The sequence below is a fragment of the Pipra filicauda genome, unplaced genomic scaffold (assembly GCF_003945595.2).
Source record: "Pipra filicauda isolate LSUMZ 115617 unplaced genomic scaffold, ASM394559v2 scaffold25_size4600443_pilon, whole genome shotgun sequence".
NCBI classification, from domain to species: Eukaryota; Metazoa; Chordata; class Aves; order Passeriformes; family Pipridae; genus Pipra; species Pipra filicauda.
Window position 1 is genome coordinate 50,566 of NW_024104376.1, and position 22,229 is coordinate 72,794.

Sequence of the window (22,229 nt, forward strand, 5' to 3'; positions counted from 1 at the left end):
ATAACCTTGAGGAACGCAAGCTTAGACCTTCCAAAGAATGGAAAGCATAGGAGGGGACATAGGGAGATAAATAATCTCAATTAATTTAGGGCAACAGGAAGAAGACCACAGATGCTAAATAGTGTTTTCAGCAAACATCTCTGTTTGATGTGAAGTTGCAGTGCAGCACTGTCTAAGACACCAGGCAGGTCCCTACTCTTAGAAGATATTTCAAGGTGTTTTGGATATGACTGTGTGGTAGCTGCTGGTAAATAAGAAGAAGCCTCAAAGGAGACTTTCCTTCAAAGGCTACAGAGATAAGCAGCAGTTTATTGCTTTTTGCTAAAGAGAAATGAAAGTGCAGATTTTAGAAAACTAAAACTTTATTAGAATTTTTTCAGAAAATATGCACAGCAAGTGCTTCACAGGAGTCCAGACTCTGCTTCTACCTCGCTGAATGTCTGGAAATAATCAAAAATTATACAGGTCCTGCAGTGATTATTGATCTGTGAAGATCAGTCTGTTCAGGTTCTCATGATTTCTCTGCTGGGTACATTGGTTATAACTCCTGATGTGAGTAAAGTTATGCTACGTAAAATACTGCCTTAAAATACAGCTGTAAAACACAGCTGTAAAAGGTGAGAGAGGTAGAATTAACGATCACACAAATCTGTGCCCTTCAGAAACATTAAAGAAAAAGCACTGGATAATCACTAAACCAGCTGTTCTTTGTCTTTTGCTTCCAAAATGATGACAATGCTGACTCCCGTTGCATTTCCTCTAAGCATAGTATGTTTGCATTTGCTTTATAACTTTAAAAAATGTTGGCCTTCGTAATTTCTCCATCTGAATTTGAAAAAATAGTGCTAAGAGAGCTTACAACTCTAATAGCTTGTTTGTTCCATTTTTATCTAGATACTGTGAAATCGGTCTCTGAATGCAAATGTCCTGATGCCTTTCACGCTCCTCTGCCAGGCTGCCCAAGTCATACAGAAAGGCTTCCCAGGGTTTTGTCTGTGGATAACAGTGAACTAGTTCTCAGACTGAGATGCAGTGTGTTGTATTTCTTTCTTAGCTGTATTTTGTACAATTGGTCATGATGCATTAGCCTTGTTGAAACACAGAGAAAACCATCAGAAGAAAAAGCAAACCTGATGTACTAAAGTCAGTAAACAGCAATGGAAAGCCCATAATATTTTTTTAAGAAGTTGAGTTCAGCATGAATATACCCCTTTCTCCCATTGGGTTAAGTTTCTTTTGGTCAATGATGGTGTTTATCTAGATACCCTTATAACATGACCAGCTCAGAATTTACAGTATTTATCCTCAAGGTGCTCCTGGAAAGGGGGGAAGTGCTATTCCCATTTCACAGGTGGGAAACTCAGAGACACTGAACAACAACTTGCTTGCCAAAGGCCTGTCGTGGGAGATCTGTGGTGGAGCAGTAAAAGGAAACCTGGTTTCTCAGGTGAGAGTTTCTCCATGCCCTGCCCAGCAGCCCCTACTGCTGCCCACTGTGGGCTGGAAGGAAGCAATGTGGTGTGGATGCTATGTGACCTGTCCCACTCCTGTCTCTGTCCTGGTGGTATTACTCTGGCAATTAGTTACATGGGGTTAAAAGGTAGAATGAGGAGAATTATGAGTCAAAGGGAGCTTTAACGTGCCAATTTGGCTTTCCTGTATTAAACATAATAGTTTCTGGGTGTTCTAACAAATTTTGATTATGCATGATACATGGAGTTTGAGGTTTGAGGTGTCGATCAACCTCCTGCATCTTAAGAGAGGAAACAGATCCTCAGGAATCTGCAAGTTTCAGCTGCTCCCTCTTATACAGCATGTTTGAACCCTAAATTCTTGATGCTAGTAAAATATTACCTGCCTTAAACCTGCCAGGACATAGCACCTTCAGTTCAGAAACCTGAGCTAAGTTTTGGCAGCTAACCTGTCAAGCTATTCAAGGAAATCCAGTGATCAAACATGATTACGCCTAGGTGTGGTTTTAACACCTTTTTTGCCATATGGTTATTGCAAATATCTGTTGGGATTCTGGAGATTATGGACAAAATATTCATATACATGTCCAGACTTACTGTGCCTGTCTCTAGAGAGGCTCTTATGCACTTGATGATCCTTGTGGGTCCCTTCTGACTCAGAATATTCTGTGATTCTGTGATATAAATATCCCAAAGGTGAGTGCCAAGAGGATGGTGCCAGACTCTTTTCAGTGGTGCCCAGTGACAGGACAAGGAGCAATGGCCGTAAACTAAAATACAAGAAGTTTTGCCTCAACATGAGGAAGAAATTCTTTCCATTGAGGGTGGCGGAGCACCGGAACAGACTGCCCTAGGAGAATGTGGAGTCTCCCGCTCTGGAGACATTCAAAACACACCTGGTTGCATCCCTTTGTCACCCACTTGAGGTGACCCTGTGTTGGCAGGAGGCTTGGACTAGATGATCTGCAGAGGTCCATTCCAATCCTAACAATTCTGTGATTCTGTAACTGAGCCCTATGGATCCATACAGAGTTTGATTATGGTTGCACCATTACTAGTAATCTTAAAAGAATGACTGGAGATATTAATCTCATCTGAACACCTTTTCCTGTTCATCTCAGCAAGCTGTGGCCTATGTCATTGGGCCAGTGGTGCGGCAGAATAAACAGCAGATCAGAACAAGCCCAGAGGAATGCTCTACTTCCCTTGCAGAGAAAAGCATCATAGTATCATAGAATAGTCTGGGTTGGAAGGGACCTTAAAGGTTCTGCACTCCTGCTGCAGAGCTCGGGCCTCCCACAGCCCCGTGACAAAGGTGCGGGGGCTTCATGATGAACTGATTACAGGCTCAGACAGCTCTGCTTGCAGTGCCCACCAGTGACTGGCTGTTAACTTTACTTTGTGACAGGTGGTGTTTTGGGTTCAATAAGCTTTATGAAAATAATGATGCAAAAAGGGTTTTATTTCTGTAAACACTTTGCTGACTCTTGTTTTTTCCCATACAAAGATCACAGCCATTTTAATTTGTGATTACTTTTTAAGTGGAAAACACACTTTAACATAAATTAATAATGTGATTAATCATATCATATGTCTTGCTCTTCACAAATTGCATGGTCTTGGAAGTATTTCCAGACACTTGGGTCAATGTGAACTCCCCAGCTTGGTTACAGCTCTGTGCCACAATAAGACCTGAAAAAGCATTTTCTCTTCTCCCTGCCTCTTCCCTGGTTTTAGAAAGAAAGAAGGGAGCTGCAGAATGATCTGGACAGTCTGAATAATCCAAAACCCAAATGTGGTGTATTGGAATATGATTCCTTCTTTAGGAGCACAAAAAGGCGTGGATGGTCTTAAGGTTGTTACACCAAGATAAGATACAGCAAATGGGTGAAATGGGGTGGGAGGCCTGCCAGTTAGAAAAGGAGAATACGACCTTAGTACTTGGCTACAACTGTTTGCTGTATAAAATCTGGCATTGAATCCAGCACTTAGCTCTATAACATACCTGTTTTTCAAACTGTAAATACCTTGGCCTGGGATCTAAAGCCCTGGGGAACCTGTAGGGCCAGCTTAGAGCTTTGGGCTGTTGGAATAAGAGGCAAGATGAATCATCACCAGATGCTTCAACCCAAAATTCAGGAGCAGAGGAGAAGGGAAATTGTTTTCAGGTCCACTTTCCAACTTGGTATCAGCTCTAAGAGTTGGGAGAAGGGCAGGAGTAGTTCTCCTCTACCTCTGTTCTCTGGCTCCAGTTGTCGTGGACCCTGGATGACCTGGGGGACAGAAAGGAGGAGGACTTGGACAGAGGTGTCATCTGAGTCCTGAAACACGCCTGACTTACCCACAGCACTGGCAGCTGTTCCTGGACCAAATCCAACATCCAGCCCCTGACTTATAATAAAAATTAAATATATGCCATAATGAAATTGTCAAACAACAAGGCCGAGTCTTAGCTGGAGCAAATGTTCTTAGAAAAAGACACGGTTACCTCAGAGAGAAATTTAATGGTGAACAAGAGGCCAAATTGTTCTTTTAGTTACATAAATGCAACTTCCAGTCGCCAGCAAGGAATTTCACTAATGGAAGTAAGAGCAGAATTTTCCCTCAGCACTAAATAGAGCTGACCTTTGAAACAAATGGTATTACAAATTCCTTGGCCTTCTGTTATTTGCTATTCCTCTTAAGGATCCTGCTGCTAGAGCAAGGTGCTGCTGGGATATGTTTCTGCTGCCATTAGGGGACAAATAGCCTTTGTGTTCATGGCAGACTTAGAAAGTGTGAAGACTCCAAGATAAAAATCCAGCACTTGTAGAATCTCATTATTTTGGAGGACATGACTTATGGCTTGTGAATGGTTTAGGGTTGGCAAAGTGGAGAGGGAATATGAGGTACAATGTAGTATAAAGCTCCTAAGATGAAAAACTGCTACATTATCACCAAGTTCCAGTGGTCTTTTAGGGATCTGAGTACCTCTGCTGGCTGAAAGGGTAGCAGGAGAAGAGATCCATGCCGAATTGACTTCCATCCAATGTACCGTAAGATTTTTTGGTAAAAGGAGACCCGCGGAGATAACCGAGCAGCTGCCGCAGCCCGTGGCTGACCGGGGCAGTCGGTACCGGCAGATGGAGCCGCAGCGCCGGGAGCCGCTCGGTGCCAGCCCCACTGCAGGGCTCCTGCCTACCCTAATCCTGAATAAACAAAGCTCCCAGGAGTGCAATTAGGAACACTCATTATAACTTAGGTGATTCATCTGAAAGGACCGGGCTTACTTTTTCATCTTTTTGTTATAAGAAGACATAGCAACAACTTAGCATTGCACATGACTTTATACTTTTGTCACTATGGTTGTGTTAAAATTTCATATTTATCAAGAACAATCCTAGGACACAAATCCTACAATGCAAATTCCCTTTTTGTGGAGTTGAGGTAGCTGGAGACAGTACCCTTCACTCTTCTTCCTGCAGGACACAGTTGGCTTTATTGACTTCTAGAAATCATTTGTGATTGAAATCCATGTAGCTCCACTAGGTTAGAGAAGTAGAAACTAGCCTTCAAACCTTAAGGGGATTTTGAAGGGATTTCTTTTTCCTAGGGATTTTTAAAAGTTAACCAGGTCAACTAATTTAAAATGGCAACAGAACCAGTTCATACCATGGAATTGCTGTCATTGCAGTTTGTGGATGATACTTTAGACAGTCAAGTTCTGTGCAGGCCATGAAGACATCATCAAACTGAGTTGGCTCAAAGGTGGCAGATGAACTTTGTATAGATAAATCCAGGGCAATGCATCTAGGAAAAAATTATCCACACCAAACTTGGAACTGTGAGTTACAATTTAGGCAAGAGATCTCTGAGCCACTGCTGATGGTACTCTGAAATCATCAGCTCAGTATGCAATGGCAAACAAAATCCAATAAAATGTTGGAACTCATAAGAAAGTTATTAGGAACAGGACAGAGAGTGTAATGTTACTGCTACATTAAAAAAAAGCCCCAAACCACCCTAATGCATTCCTGTAGTAAAGGGCAGTAAAAATGGTCAAGATTTTGAAGCTGCTGCCTTACAAAGACTGAAAATACTGGGACTCCACTCTGAAGTGAAGGAGGTAATGGAGTGGGGTAATCATGATTTACCAGACGATGAACATGCTGGTTAAAGCAAACATGTAACTGTTGTTTAGAAGGACCTTGTGTGGGATCTGGGGGACACTTGAGGCAACTACCAAAAGATGGGTTTAAAAGAGATAAAAGAAAGTATTTGCTGACACAGTGACTAGTGAACTTCTGAAGCTTGCCACCACGGAAGCTTGTGAAGGCAGACAGTATTAGCATGTTCAAAAAGGGATTGGACAAATTAATGGGACTTTATGCAAAAAGGATGAGGCAGGAGAATACCTCTAGTATCCCTAATCCAACAGTTGTGAATGCTGCATATTAGGGGAAAGGGCTGCACGTAACAACCAGCCTTTTATGTTCTTCCTAAACAGCATGTCCTCTTGCCACTATTGGAAACAGAGCAGTGGGTGAGACGGCTCACTGTGTGACCCCAAGGCCATCTCTTTTTTGCAGCTTGTGACTTCTTCCACGTGGCAAGGTTCTCCTGCAGGATACAGCCTCACCTGAATCCTCAGTCCTTGCTCCATCACCAAAATGCTGAGTTCATCCTCAGGCTGAGGTCAGCTGTTAGTTTAAAATCAAGCCAGCTAAATAAAGATTTTCAGGAAAAGGTGCAACTTGTTTATCCTAGCATAAACAGAGCTACTTGATTTTGTACAAATGAATAGCAGTGTTGGCTCCTGTTTCTTTACAAGGCAATTGGAGAACAAGAGGCAAGATCAGCTCATGCTCTTTTACACAGTTTTGGGAGGAGTAAATGGGTACAATACAAGATGCCCAAGTCAGCTGAGGAAGTTCTACCTTACCTTTTGGTACTGCTCTTCGGAGTTGCCCCCAGAACATTTTTCAGCAGTGACAAGGTGAAAGCTAATCATAAAACTAAGTATTTGTACAAAGTTATTGAAAAAAGATTAAGGAAATTTTCATGTTATCTCCTAGATACTTCCTGGCCTGTTTTTTTCTTCCCCGGTTCATTACCTTTTCTTACACAATTCTGTGAGGGTTGGGCTGCCTGTACACACATATAAACACACACATGCACACGCAGAGACACAGACAGACACCCACACTTCCTCATCCCACTCACAGTTTTCACAGTCTAATTCCCTTCCCAGTCTCTCCATAGCATCCTGGTTCAGCCGTTCTCTCTGCTCCATCTTGCTTTTTTATTCTTTTAATAGTCCCAGTTTCCTTTGTGTAGTGTTTTCGGGCCGGTATGCCTTGCTGGTGTTTCATGCCTGTCTCTTCTCACTGTCCTTGTGTCATGTTTTAATATTCCTTGTTGTCAGCCTTAACCAACTCATCACTTGTGTCAGACACAAGATGGGAGTGTCGTCCTCCAAGTGACTTGAACAGGGCTGTGGGACTTGAGGTAACCAAGGAATTACACTCTGCTGTGGGCATGCCACTGCTTCTTTGTGTTGAGTGAGGGACCTTGGAGGTGGTCAGGTACCTGCCTTTCTCTTGTAAAACGTGCAGCTGCTTAGTAATATAGATACAGAATTATTTCACTATAGGCAGAGCAGTTTTTCCCCGTTGCTCTGTTTGAAAGGATTGAATGACTTCTGATGAAATCTTTCCCAAACAGTTCAGCAGCAAATAAGCAAACATCATGGAGAATTTCAGCCTAGAAGTCTTTCAAAGGAAAGGTTACATTTCTTTAATGATAGGCAATGCTTTCTGCTCTGGCCATGGGATATTTAAGCCTTCACACCAACAAGTCCCTTGACACCAAAGCAACACTGCCTTTTTTGGATAAAATTTCAGCTGTATGATCATCACTGGAAAATGCTTGTATTGTTATGACCAAATTTTCTCAATTACAATCTAAATGCCATTTTTCTGAAGTAAATGAGAATGAAGTTTGCTTTTCAGACTGAGTGAGAAAAGTATTTGCCACTTTTAAAGTCCCCCTCTCCTCTGAGTATATGTACCACTTTTCTGGAGGTCTGAAGCTGAGGACCTCTCCTCTTACTGCTGTGGGGCATCTGTCTTGGCTTGTTCAGCTGTGCCAGCTCACATCAGCTGAGCATCTAACCTGGCCTTTAATTAAGTTCTTTTTTAACCTTTATGCTTTGTGTTTCTTTACCCAGCAATCACCACGATGATGAGGAACAACTGACAATAAGAGATAAAAGCATATGGGAGCAAGTGAAGGGAACAAACTTCCAGCACCAGTTTTTCAGAGGTTCACAATAACACACTTCCCCCAGAGAGTATTCTTTACTCAAATATCCATTAAAGGGTAGCAAGTAACCATGGGATTCAGTATATCTCTGAGTATTCAGCACTGAGACTGCACAGCTTCCTGGATTGTCTTTAACAGGAGACAAGGCAGACCTGGAAAGCTTTCCATTTTCCAGCCTGCTGGCTTTAGCAATAATGTCATGTAAGTCCAAAGGGAGGCAAGTGACCTTCTAGCTCATGCTATTGTGCTGGTAACACACATAAACAAAGCCTGTAGCTAGAGGGGGAAGAATTTCACCAAAAATAAGGTCTAAGGAGAGGTCCTTTCCTTTTTACCTTCTCATATAACCCTCCTGTCGTGAAAGCTCTTCCAACTGACTGGTGTTTTTGTCCTCCATCCCCCTAGGGGGTTTAAACTCACCTCTCCCACTGTCAAAAGAGATCCTTAAGCACCGCACTCTCAGCCAGGCTGGAATAGCTCACAAACATACATACACACACATACATACACATGCTGAAGTTGTACCATAGTGAACAAAAAGGCATTGTTTTCACATGGTGACAGGCATCAATAAACTTCAAGTGATAACCATTTTCCCATCATATCCTTGTCATCCATTACCAAATGGCTATAGAATATCCCCAACAGGCTACAGGGATTAAAATTTTAATAGCTGTAGAAGGTGGTCAAATCCTTGGACTATTAGGTCATTACTACTGCCCATAGCCACTATCAGCCTGGATGAATTTTCCACTCTTCTGACAGCACACAGTATGCTGAGATCTGGCCCCAGATGTAGTCTCAAGTGAGTCTGCTTCTGACAGCAACTTTGGAAATCCCCTCCCTGGCTGCTACTGCCATCCCAAGGATGCTGCTGCCCCATCCTGGCCTGCTGGCCCCGTGGAGGGTGCCTGTCCTGCAGGCAGCTCTCTCTCTCCACAGTCGTGAGCAAGGCATACTGAGCAGCACATCCAACAGAAAGGGGGAAAAAAGTATTTAAAATATTTCCTATCTTTAACATTTGAAAAATCTAGACTGTTCCAGTTCAATAGTGTGCCCCTTGTGGCTTACTCTACAGCTCGGTCCAGCACTCCCTTTGATGTTTTGCCAACAGTATAATAAACTTCACCGAAGAATAGAAAAACAGCTTGTCTCTGTGAAGGCCACAGACAAATTAACTGGAAATGTGAAGTGAACTAAAGCTATACCATGTTTTTTGCAGGAGCAGATTCTTTTATATTAAGTGACCTAAAAGTATACTGTAAAATTCAGCCAAACAGAATGGTGGTCAACCTTGCTAGCATTTGCCTGGGTGGCAAATGCTGTGTTTATAGCAGTTTTGGTAAATTACTAAAATTTGTTACGTGCAGAAAAGGGAAAAGGACTTTCTTCAGAGTTAAGTGTCTTAGTTTTTATTGCTCTTCAAATTCCTGGTTTCAGCTTGTTCAGTATCAAAAAAACCAAACAAAAGTATGAAAAATATGACTTCTGGGAAATAATCAGTTGTGGGAAGAGCAAAACTCAGGTCTGAGAATTGTAATTGGAAAATAATTTCTCTAAGACCAAATCCCCCGTGCCCTATAAGTTTAAAAAGGAAATATTATGTCTAATCTATCCTGAACAGTGGGAGACTTTTTCCTCTCCCTGTATTCATTTCTGTTTGTGTCATTCCTGGAAAGGGACCTCTTTTGTAGATATCTTCTAATTTTGTGGTGGGGATTGTGGATTTTGGTGAAATGCCAAAGTTTAAAGACTTTCAACACTGAAAGTTTCTAAGAAAGAAATTATGTCAAATAGTCTCTCTTACCTCATATGACACTTGGCCTGAGATTTAATGCTGCTTTTTTCTAGGATACTAGAAGAAAGCTATGCTGCCACTGAGTGAGTAGCCTGTAGTTCATCTTTCAAGCAGCCCTTCACTATGCTCAGAGAAACAGAAAACTAATAAGAAAATGTAGTGCATCAGCTGTAACAACATGCCACATGAGTTAAATTTGGGGTATATTTTTAAAACCATGTATATGATATGAAAGGCTCAAAATCCCATTGTCTTTTTAGGTCAAAAAGGGTCAGCCCCTTAGAGGCCAACTGTTGTTGTGCCTAAATATGGGTGCTCAGTGCACAAACTGTAGTTTCCTGACAGGATTCAGAGTGAGAAGGCAGGTGAGCTGTCCCAGTGCATGACCAGAAGATATTGTTGTGCCTATAGATAATTTTCCTTTTATTTTAAAGGTATCGTGTGACAAAGCATACTGGAAAACGGTACAGGAGATGAGGAAGAACATGTCAAATGTCTAAATGGCAATTGCTGCTACTTGTGCTTCCACTTCTATTCCTAATTTGAACAGTCCTGTGCAGTGTTTTACTTAATCTCAAGAGGAGTTCCCACAGCACAAGTACTGCGATAACCACAGTGCTTTACCCTTGTCACTCCCCTTTTTGCAGGCAAGGACTGTGCATATATTTCTCTGTCCAGGGCACTGGTCCCCTCACCCACACCCAGCAGTGATGCTGAGGTGCAGCTTAATAGGAAATACCCTATTTCTCTCTTCCTGTTGGCATCTGGTCTAGCTTTTGAATTTCACATGGTTTTGTTCTATACTGGAAGACCTGGAGCAGGGACTAGTGCTAAATGCAGCAAATTAATCCCTCAAGCTGTTGCAGAACTTATCATCAGAAAATCACAATGTGGGACAGCCTGTGGGATGTATCTGCAGACAGCCCTTATTGGGAACAATTCTGTCAAGGCAAACTAGACCCCAGTTCAGAGTCTACCTGCAGTGAGTTTGTAAGATTTGCTATGAGAAGTCTTGCAAGTCTGCCTTGTGCCTACCAAGCAAGGCACAAGCTATATCCACCTAATTCTTTAATTAAGACATGCTGTTCTATATACTGAGCTCACACCTGCTTGTTGCTCTGCAGATGTACTCCTTGTTGACTCACTAGGAAGCAGACCATGAAATCCCAAAAGACTATCTTGAAGAATGTCTGCATGTTCCCTAACAGCTATCAGACCTCATGGGGATGGGAAGAAGCTCTCTCCATAGAGTGCCATGCTCTATCCCCTGACACCTCGTTGCTCTTTTGCAGAGTATTCAGTGATGACCCCAATAGGAAGCCTTTTGGGATTTTTAATTGAGCGAAATTCCCATTGCACAGTCAGCCTTTACGCATTTGAGGGCAAAAGTTTTATTATTAGGAACAAAAATTAGGCATACAAATCCATTCATTAATACTCTTTGGCTTTTCCAAAGCATCTCCTCATCTAGGTTAATCAGAAGCCATGCGAAGCAGAGAGGATTAGGAAGGCATATTTTCACAAGGAGTTTCTTTATTACTTTTCTGCTCTAAGGCTCAGCACTAATGTGCTGGTTTTGGCTGAGGCAGAGTTAATTTTCTTCACAGTGGCTTGTATGGGGTTGTGTTTTGGATTTGTGGTGAAAACAGGGCTGATAACACAGAAATGTTTTTGTTATTGCTGAGCAGTGCTTACACAGAGCCAAGACCTTTTGTGCTCCTCACCCCACCCCATCAGTGAGGAGACTGGGGGTGCACAAGCAGTTGGGAGGGGACAAAGCTGGGACAGTTGATCCCAACTGACCTAGGGGATATTCCAGACCAACCTGATCTCCTTTTATGATCGGGTGACCTGCCTGGTGGATGAGGGGAAGGCTGTGGATGTGTCTACCTGGACTTCAGCAAAGCCTTTGACACTGTCTCCCACAGCATACTCCTGAAAAAGCTGGCAGTCCACGGCTTGGATAGGGGCACTGCACTCTGTGCTGGGTTAGGAACTGGCTGGAGGGCCGGGCCCAGAGAGTGGTGGTGAACGGTGCTGCATCCACTTGGCGGCCGCAGTCACTAGTGGTGTCCCCCAGGGATCAGTGTTGGGGCCAGTTCTGTTTAATATCTTTATCGATGATTTAGATGAGGGCATTGAGTCCACCATCAGCAAATTTGCAGATGACACTAAGTTGGTGGGGAGTGTCAATCAGCTGGAAGGCAGGAGGGCTCTGCAGAGGGACCTGGACAGGCTGGAGAGATGGTTTGATTCCAACGGGATGAGGTTCAACAAGGCCAAGTGCCGGGTCCTCCACTTTGGCCACAACAACCCCCTGCAGCGCTACAGGCTGGGGACAGAGTGGCTGGAGAGCAGCCAGGCAGAAAGGAACGTGGGAGTTTGGATTGACAGGAAGCTGAACATGAGCCAGCAGTGTGCCCAGGTGGCCAAGAAGGCCAACGGCATCCTGGCCTGGATCAGGAACAGTGTGGCCAGCAGGACCAGGGAAGTGATTCTTCCCCTGTACTCAGTGTTGGTGAGGCTACACCTCAAGCACTGTGTCCAGTTCTGGACCCCTCAGTTCAGGAAGGATATTGAGGTGCTGGAGCAGGTCCAGAGAAGAGCAATGAGGCTGGTGAAGGGACTCGAGCACAAGTCCTATGAGGAGAGGCTGAGGGAGCTGGGGTTTTTCAGGCTGGAGAAGAGGAGGCTCGGGGAGACCTCATCACTCTCTACAACTACCTGAAAGGAGATTGTAACCAGGTAGGGGTTGGTCTCTTCTCCCAGGCAGCTATCAGTAAGACAAGAGGGCATGGTCTTAAGCTGTACCAGGGGAGGTTTAGGTTAGATATTAGGAAGAAATTCTTTACAGAGAGGATAATCAGGCATTGGAATGGGCTACCCAGGGAAGTGGTGGATTCTCCGTCCCTGGAGGTTTTTAAGATGAGACTGGATATGGCACTTAGTGCCATGGTCTAGTAACCATGGCAGTAGCGGATCAATGGTTGGACTTGATGATCTCAGAGGTCCCTTCCAACCCGGCTGATTCTATGATTCTATGATATGGCATTATGCTTAGCACATAAAGCTGGAGGAAGAAGAAGCGGGGAGGGGGGTATGTGGATATTCAGAGTTTGTCTTCTCAAGTCACTAATTATGCGTGATGGAGCCCTGCTTTCCTGGGGATGGTTGAGCACCTGCCTGCCCATGGGAAGTGGTGAATGTTTTTCTTTGCTTGTGTACACAGCTTTTGCTTATCGTATTAAACAGTCTTTATCTCGACCCATGAGTTTTCTCACTTTTACTCTACAGACTCTCTCCCCATCCCACTGGTGGGGGAGTGAGTGAATTTCTCTGTGGTGCTTAGTTGACAGCTGGGGTTAAACCATGACATTTTATATGATGTAAACCCATGCAATATCACACTATACTGGAATACCAAAGAGATACTTTTGATTATTACTTTGACTCTGTGATTCTCCAAGGCACTGAGTGTCCCAATGAAAAGCAGAGCTGGAATGCCAATGGAAAAGGCTCCAGCACTGGTGTCTCAGGAAGGCTACAGGCATGCCTTTGCAAGGAGTCTTCCAATGAAGTGCCGAGTACAAGCTAGCTTGGCCGGCAGGCACAAATTTCACCACAGAAATCTATACAGGCATAAACTGCAAGCCTCTGGCAAATCATTTTTGTACAATTTCCTTGCCAAGTGCTTATGCTGGGGCTTACACCAACAGCTGTGCATGCAAGTCAGAACAAAACCAACTCCCAGTTCCAATGTTATTCTATCCCCATTTGGCTTTTGATGAAATCACCTTGCATTTCATGGCTCCTTAGTTCAGCTGACGAGACTTAAGACTTGTAGAGGCCATATACTAACACCAGACCAGTTTTACACAAACTGAGCGAGTTCTGCAGAGGAGCAGTGACTCTCCCAATGCATCATCACAGCATGTGTGGGTGTCCCCCTTGCTGAGTGAGTCTGACCTGGGACTGGAAGAGGGACAGGATTTGCTATTTAGTCAAGAGCAATATTACAGAGGCCTGATGAGAAAGGTGCCAGATGTGTTTTACATGGATAGTGTGGCAGAGAAGCCACATCAAGTGGCTTCCAAGCCAAGTGACAGCAGAACACAGTGTCCAATAACCTCGGATGAAGTCCTTGGCATTTGCTAATGTCTTGAGAGGATACTGTGAAGAAGATCATCTGGGGAAGTACATTTATGGCAAGAGGCTATCACAGTTTATTTTTCAGTAAGGTTTCATCCTCCATCCTATTCATGTTACTAAGCAGTTTAAACCTTTTTTTTTATTATCTGAGTGCTTAGCCAATATTTGAACCCACTAAGGGTCATTTCCCATAGAAAGAGAAACAGTTAATAAGATTTAAGTATGCACTCAGAAAAAAAATATATTTATAGAAAAGAGTTTTTTTAAAAAAACCTTATTTTCACTAAAATCACAACTGAAATAAACAGCAGCAGCCAACTACCCCCCACCAAAATTTGCCCTCCAGCAAGCTTTGGGCTAAAAAGCCTGAATCTCTTCCTCCTTTTTCCTCTCTTTCCCTTTACTTTCAGTGTCCCAGTGACTAGCTGCCTGTTTCCAACACGCCTGTTACATTTCTACGGCCTTGAAAACGCAAGATCTCAAAAAGTCTCTCTGACACACGCAAGGTACATTTCTCAGTCTCCTTCCCTGCTGGTTATCACCCCAGGTCCCTGGAGTCCTGCTTGGGTTCACTGTACCCTGACATTGGCAGCGTCACTCGAGGTGGAACCAGTACCACCACTGTATTCCTTTGAGGGGAACACTTCTCCTAGTGACAACTCTGAGCATACTGGCGGAAGCTAAGGCTGCTGGTCCCCCTGCAGGACAGTCCTCATGCAAGGAGACCTCTGTCAAGGAACCTGTGAAGTGGAATTTGATCCCTAGAGTCACAGATTATGGATGCATGTCCTAAGTGTCTCACCTCTAGACTGGTCGATTTGGAAGACCATTACAACTCAGTAATGGTTTTGAACATCTTCATTAATGACCTGCTGGGACAATGGGACAGAGTACACTCCTCTGCAAGTTTGAAGATGATACAAAACTGGGAGGAGTGGGTGATGTTCCAGGGGGTCATGTTGCCATCCAGAGGGACCTGGACAGTCTGGAGAGTGGGGCAGACAGAAACATTATAGGGTTCAACAAAGGGAAGTGCAAGTCCTGCCCCCAGGGAAGAATAATCCCAGGCACCACTACACACTGGTGGTCAACTATTTGGAGAGCAGCTTCATGGAAAAGGCTCTGGGGTCCTGGTGGTCATGAAGCTGACCACGGGTGCCCCATCACTGGAAGTGTTCAAGACCAGGTTGGGGCTTTGAGCAACCCGATCTAATAAAAGATGTCCCTGCCCATGGCAGGGGGGTTGGACTACATGATCTTAAAAGGCCCCTCCCAACCCAAACCATTCTATGGTTCTATGATTCTATGAGCCAGTGATGCTGTGCCCTTGCAGCAAAGGCAGCCAGTGGCCTCCTGGGCTGCATGGGGCAGAGCACCGACAGCAGGTCAAGGGAGGTGAGCCTCCCTCTTTGGTCTGCACTGGTGAGACAGATCCTGGTAATGTTTCTAGTGCTGGGCTCTCCGGTACAAGAGAGTCTAAGTGAAGTGAGTCCCAGTGAGGGGACAGGAAGGTGATTAAGTGCTTGGAGCATTTGACACACAGGGAGAGGTTGAGAGAGCTGGGAATGTTCAGCCAGGAGAAGAAAAGGTGCAAGGGGATTTCAAAGATGCAAGTAAATACCTGATGGAGAAATTAAAAAAGGCAGAGCCACACTCTCCTCAGCAGTGCCTAGTAACAGGACAAGAGGCAGTGGACACAAACTATAACACAGTAGTTCCATTTAAGTGTTAAAACACCACTTTTTGTTATAGGGAGTGTTGTCAAACACTGGGACAGATTGCCCAGAGAGGCTCCATCCTTGGAGATATCCAAACCCCAGCTAGATACAGCCCTGAGCACCTTGCTCCAGCTGACCATGCTTTGAAAAGGTTGGACCAGAGATCCATAGTTTCCTACCAACCTCAACTATTCCATAATGCTGTGATTTTGGCAACACAGGCAAAACAAATCTCAAAGCAGAAAGGCCTAAATGAGACTTGACTTAGATGGACTTCCTTCAGGCTTCTAAGCAGCAGAGCCCATTGTTCTGTCAACTCAGCTGACAGGTCATAACAGCTGGACCCCTGTAGCCTTGCCTTAGGAGAGGCCCAGTAGGATTAGGATTTTTACACTTACTGAAGTTGTCATAAATCACAGAAATACAGAAGAGCTGAGGTGTGAAAGGATCTTCTGAGACTGTCTAGTAATTCTCTCCCCACCTGCAGCCAGTTCAACATGTTAGAGGTACTGTATATGCCATGTCACAGACAATCTCACTCATCACAGTAAGATCCTCTCTGCAAAGCCCAGGGACTGTTGGATGCACCTTTGGGTGTAGATGACAATGGAAATCTTGTGCCCATAAGTCCTACTTTGCCCTTAGAGTGCTTTGCCAGTCACAGTGATTTCAACTTATTAATCTTTCTTTGAGTATTTTTGGGGGGGTCTTTCTCTTAGTTTTTCCAAATCTATATAATTGAGCGGTTTTCCTCCTTTTTTTTTTTTTTTGCCAAGTTGGGATTGTATCACTAACGATAATATTTCTCTTTCCTGATTTTTGATCAGATGGCTTTTCTTCAGATATAAGCATTTAATCTTTTTCAGTAACTACAAAGCACTTAGAGACTTTGTGTTAGATGTCCAATAAAGAAGTGAAATTTAACCAAAGAAAACCACTGAATGACATTTTCTATATTGCTGACATCCTGTGAATTAGGGCAACAGAAATGTTTGACCTACTTCTTTAATCAAGCCTGATCCAGTTCCCCTCGAGGAACATCGTAGTCTTTCCACCAGCTTTCATATGTCTGGAGCACATATACAGTGTATGCAGTGTATCTCCACCACATCAGTAACTCATGGAATGTTCTCCTAACCTTTAAAGAGTATATGGTACATTTTATGTATGTTTATATACATATGTAAAAGGAGTATGATTTTACTGCCATGGCTAGACATAAAAGTAATCATTAGGAAGTCTTACCTTGTACCTTGTGCCTATTCCAATACTGAAGTCTACAGCAAAATCCAAATCTGGAGGAATGAAGGGAAGTCATTATTAGTTTTTCTATGAAAATGCTATTTTTATTAAAAGCAGAAGGTGAGCTGAAGGCACCAAGCCTCTTTAAAATAACTTAGGGTTTAGTATCAATAATGGAAATATATACACTGTGGCTGGGATAAGTCTAGCACCTCTCCCATCTTTTCTGACTGTCCATAAATAAGGAGTTTAAGGCCAATGAATATAATAAATGAATGATCTTAAATTTTGCTCTCAAATTGTTTCCATTTCACAGGAAATTCAAGTTTCCTTCAGTAAATGGTTTATACTTTTCCAAGTATTCTTGCATTCTATTACAATCTATTTTATATGCATTAAGGCTTATTTTATTTATTGGGGAAGAACAGCAACACCACAATCAATATTATGACATTTTAAGGTTACATTTCTTTAAAATAGTCAGCAACTCCTTTTCTCCTGCCATTTTGAGTAGGGTGTGTGCATCACTGCTTTCACTTTCTTGATAGTGCTGATTTCCTAAACAACAGCCTTACACTGGTTTAGAAATGAAAATTTGAAATGCAAGTCTAAGATCAGAAGTGATGAAAAACCTTTGCCAACAGAGTTCTCTACTGCTTTCCATGGAGCTCTGGAAGGGACAGCAAGTCCCTGTGCAAGAATCAGATCCAGGTCTGAAGCCTCTTAATTGCTCCAGGCAGGGGGACTTTATCAGCTGGTATCCTGGACAATGGAAGTTTGGCACATTCTACTGCTCTTGGGTAGTCAAAACCTGGAGTGTCAAGAACCGAAAAATATGGTGGGAAAAACAGGACATGCCAACTGCTCCTAATGAATCTGGTTTACTACGTGTAAAGAAAAAGATCTTTTTTATAAAACCGCATAGTTATTTTCCTGAGAACAAGTTTTCTCAACAAATTAAACACTTTCTACTTCACAAGGAATACAAACATCTGTTCATTGCAAACACAGTATATCCTGCTAAAATACTGAAGGAGTTAAAAACCTAAGCATTCCTGTGGGAGTTAACTCTAAAAAATTATAGTATTGGAATCTTCTATGTTCACTTTACTGAAATTTCTCCTGTGTCTGTAATGAGTCCTTTATCACTAATTTACCTCAAACACTTGCTTGTTTTTTGGTACCAGCTCTAGGAAAATTGCTTTTGCCATTTTCTTTCCACTAGTCTAGAAGAAGGCTTGTTAACAGTCCTTCCTTGCCTATTTTTATATTCCTTCACCATGTATCATAAATATTTAACTCTTTCTCCTGGATCCTGGTTAAGCGCTCAGCACACAAAATCCAAACCATAAGCCACGTCCTTGACAAGGCTAGAGGAGGAAACCTTGGGTCCAGGGATTTAGAGGGGAGATAGGATGGGTGGTGGAGCCATTGCTAGCTGTCCCTGGAGTCCTGCCCTAGAGTAGGGATCTGCTGAATGGTCAGAGCTGACAAAAACCACTGGGAGAGGCAGCTATGAAAAAGTGCTTAAACTCAGGTATTGCACAGGTTCCCTGACCATAAGTTTATGGAGGACACGGGAAGACAGAACTAGTAACTAGAAAGGCTTTAAAAATGCAGCGGGTGGAATATATACTTACATGCATAGAGATATATAGATATATAGTTATATAGATATGGAGATATATAGATATCTAGATATAGATAGATAGATATCTAGGTATATAGATATGAAACCCCAACTCTGTAGAAGCCTGCTGCCAACATCTTAAACAAAGGAATTCCCAGTAACAACCCATTTGCCTTTACCTGCAATGTCTGGGAGACTGGAGAGTCTATTCAGCCTTCCACATCGTCTGAAAGCTGTCTCACTTCTGTACCCAAAGAGGCAGGTGATCTTGCCTGCACAAAGCACATCACTTCATGTTTTGTTCCTGGAAAACAGACCAGGGATATGGATGAAGCAAAACCATGCTTGGCTTGCTCACTCTAAACCTGGGGAAGATGAGATTTTGGGGCAAAAGGATGAGTATTTTTGATATCCACTTCTGGGAATTTTCTTTAAAATGCCTCCCATTTTTTGTGTCCTGGTCTGGGCCAAGAATAATAAAGAAATAAATGTGCTCCTTGGGAGCATTTCAGTAATACCTAGTGATAAGTTGTCTCTGGCAGAGATTATTTCAGCAGGATCCAGAGAGGTTTAAAATCCAAACAGAGACAGGAAAGCAGCCCAGCACTCCATTTGAACTGGGGGTAGAATTAAATCAAGTGGCACAGCAGCACATGAGAACTCCCACCAAATATCTCTAAGATGGCATTTTAATATGGAATTACATTGTGGCTGCTCCTTTTGAGAGTCTGCAGGGACATAAAGGGGCGTTAAGTTACACAGACACTTGCCTGTACTGTGTCTCCAAATCTCAGTAGTACACAGCGAATGAGGAGAGAGCAGGGGAGGCACAACCAGTCCTGGTTTGCTGATTAAACTTCTGTGGCAGCAGATGCAGTCTCAAGCCTGCTTCCAGGGCTTTGGCCATGAAGGAAGGTCAGCAGGACAGCAGAATAAGCTTGCTGTGTACCCATAAGAGCTTGAGGAAAACAGCTCCTGTTATGGGATGGTCAGGGAAAGTGAAGTTACAGGCTATCTCATAGCCTGCCTAAAGACAGAACCTGGCTTTACAGAGGTTTCTGTCTTCATCTTTTCAGAATTTTCGTGTCAGGCCTGAGAACACACCAGGTAATGTATTTTGCAATTCCATCTCGTACACAGTGAAAGGCAGACATAGGTGTGGTTGGGGGAGGGGCATTTCTGCACAGCTGAGGTCGTGCTGTCACCTCTGACGTTTTGTCCCCAGCACTGGCAGAACTCATCCCAGCTACACCTTGTCTAATTGGAATAAGGAAAAACTGAGTCTGTAATTAAGAAAGCACTGAAAGCACAGGTCTCTAAATTGGGATGCTTATCAGGTATACGTCAGACTCCCTCTACCAGCAGAATCATGTTGTGAATCTATTTGTAGAACTTGATTTATCAAGATTAATAAACCAGCCAAATTATGTCAACTTATGGCAAAACCCATGTATTTGTCTTTCAGTTCAGATTCCAAAAGGTTATTTTCTTTCTCATAAGGCTATTTTTAATGGCAGAACCTATGTATGCCCTACCCACTCCTGCAAGGAATGCCAGGACAGCCGAAAGCACTGTGATTATGTGACCCACCAAAAGGTCAAACAAAAAGATATATGGTACTCACCGATACTTATTAGCCATTTCTAAACCTGGACAGAGACATGGCATTACAGTGATTCCTATTCTCTCCTAGCACTTTGGGCAGAAATCCTTGTTTCTTATTCCATCTGTGTCTTCATTTCTAGCTCAGTGTTAGCTGGAACATCCTGGTGTCATCTTCTAGTAAAAAAAATTCTGTTAAATCTCTACAAATATTAAACACCATGTGTCTCGACAGTCTACATTCTCACTGTTTCTTCTACCATTTCCTTAAACATGAAGCACTTAAGTTTCTGACCTATTAACAGACTTATTGATTACATCTGTTCTGTTGTACAAGAGAAGTCTTAAGGCCAAGCTTTAGGCCAAACTCAACAGCCCTCCACATTAATTGCACTCAGGAGTATTTCAGAGTTCTTTCTGAGGTAATTAATTGGATTTTTTTCAAATGGGACAGGCCCTGGCCATTTGCTCTGCTTTCAGATATATTCAAGGTAGTGGGCATCAGCCCATCCAGATTAAATTAAAAGTAGTGTATATAGATATAAATATAAATATGGGTGTCTCTACGTATACATAAATATGTAAGAATTTGTAGCTTTGGAAGCACAGACTTGTTTCAAGACTGGATAGCTAAGGTATAATATTGATGTAGACATGAGAGGAACTTTCTAAAATAACCTTCATGTGCCCTTTTAAAGCAAAGTTCAAGGTTGTTACCAGAAAATCCATTTATAGCAGACATTGTGAAGGGGAGGGACTCTGAACCCTATAGTGTCTTCATTCAAAATCCCAGAACGCTCTCCAAAAGTAAAGAAACAAGACCGGTAAAGGCATCTGTGCATTTATTATTTTATCAGCATATGTACATTTCTTTTGCTAGTCAAAGCAGTAATTTTGCTAAATTTGTTTGTTTCTGTTATCACATTCCTCTACACAATAGACATTGTTCATGCAAATGGATCACTCTTGGGCTTTCCATCCTCAGAAGGAAGAAAAAGAGGTTCTACATTGCACCAGCAACCACAAACTAAAGCCAGTGCTTGGTTGTGATACTTGGAGAAGTTTAAAACACAAGGAATGTAACTGTGTGCCCAAAACAGATTAATAAATGCCCAGGGCAAAGACAGGGGCTCAGCCAGGGCTGTGGCTAACTACAAGAACCTGGGGCCTGGCTACGCATCCACAGAATAATGACTCAGTGATTGCAAAACTACTGGCTTAGAAAGCTTATTTTAGTTACTGTTTTCATGTGGCTTTGTCACTGACAGGGCTTGAAACCAAGAACAGTTATAGAGAAAACAACAAGATGCATTTAGTTTACGGTCAAGTGTTTTTCTATTTTAGTGAGTAACATTTTCTTCCTAAATCTGGGAATTAATTACTAATTAAATATACATTCTTAATTTCAGAGTCTTAGAACTACAAATTCTTCCAAACCAGTGAAATCTACTTGCCTGGAGACTTAAAGCTCTCTATTTGAAAAGCTGGAGTTTACAAACCAGAATTTGAAAATTTTGTGTCTTCATATTAAACTATCACATGTATCGCACTGCATTTTTGAGCATGAATGTGTCTCTGAAAGATTAAGTAAATTATTATATTTCTCCATAATATAATAGTTTTTTCCATTTTCCTACTTCCCATTCTGTCAGAAGTATTGGCTAACAAACTGTGTATACAGAAAAATATAGTAGCTAACTATAACCCCCCAGGTGTTTAAGAGTTTTAACATTTAAACTTCTCTGTATTATTCAAATGTCAATGTGAGTTTTATTCCAATTTCTTTCTCACTTTGATCTTCAATATCTGGTCTTACTGAAGTGACTTTGAAAGATACCACATTGCCATTTTTGACACATTGGCGTAATAGAAGAAAGAGGAATGAAAGCTTATCATCTTGTGTAGGAAGAAGCTAAAGTACTGATTTTTTAAATTTTTTTTTATTGAAGCAAATAGCTAGAGGGGGATAGACACAATTCATCAGCGGTTAGTTTAAATTGCTGTATTTTCATTTTCTATGTGAATCAGTACATGCTTATTCCTGTAGTATGCAGCCTGCGTGATTATCACCAAAAGCTTCAGAAATATGTGGGTGTAGTCAACATCTGTGATTGCTTTTGCTGAATGTTCTGGGCTGTTGCAATCTTCTGATAATTGAGGCAAAGGGAAACACCTTTCACTGTATATGTAAGGCAAGAAATGCATAGTTATAATAAATTCAATTTGTGCTTGTCTGACCTTTTCCATTTTTAAAATCCTAAATAAATATGTTAATCCCACCAGTGCTTCCTTGAAGAAAGAAAGTAGATAGCTTT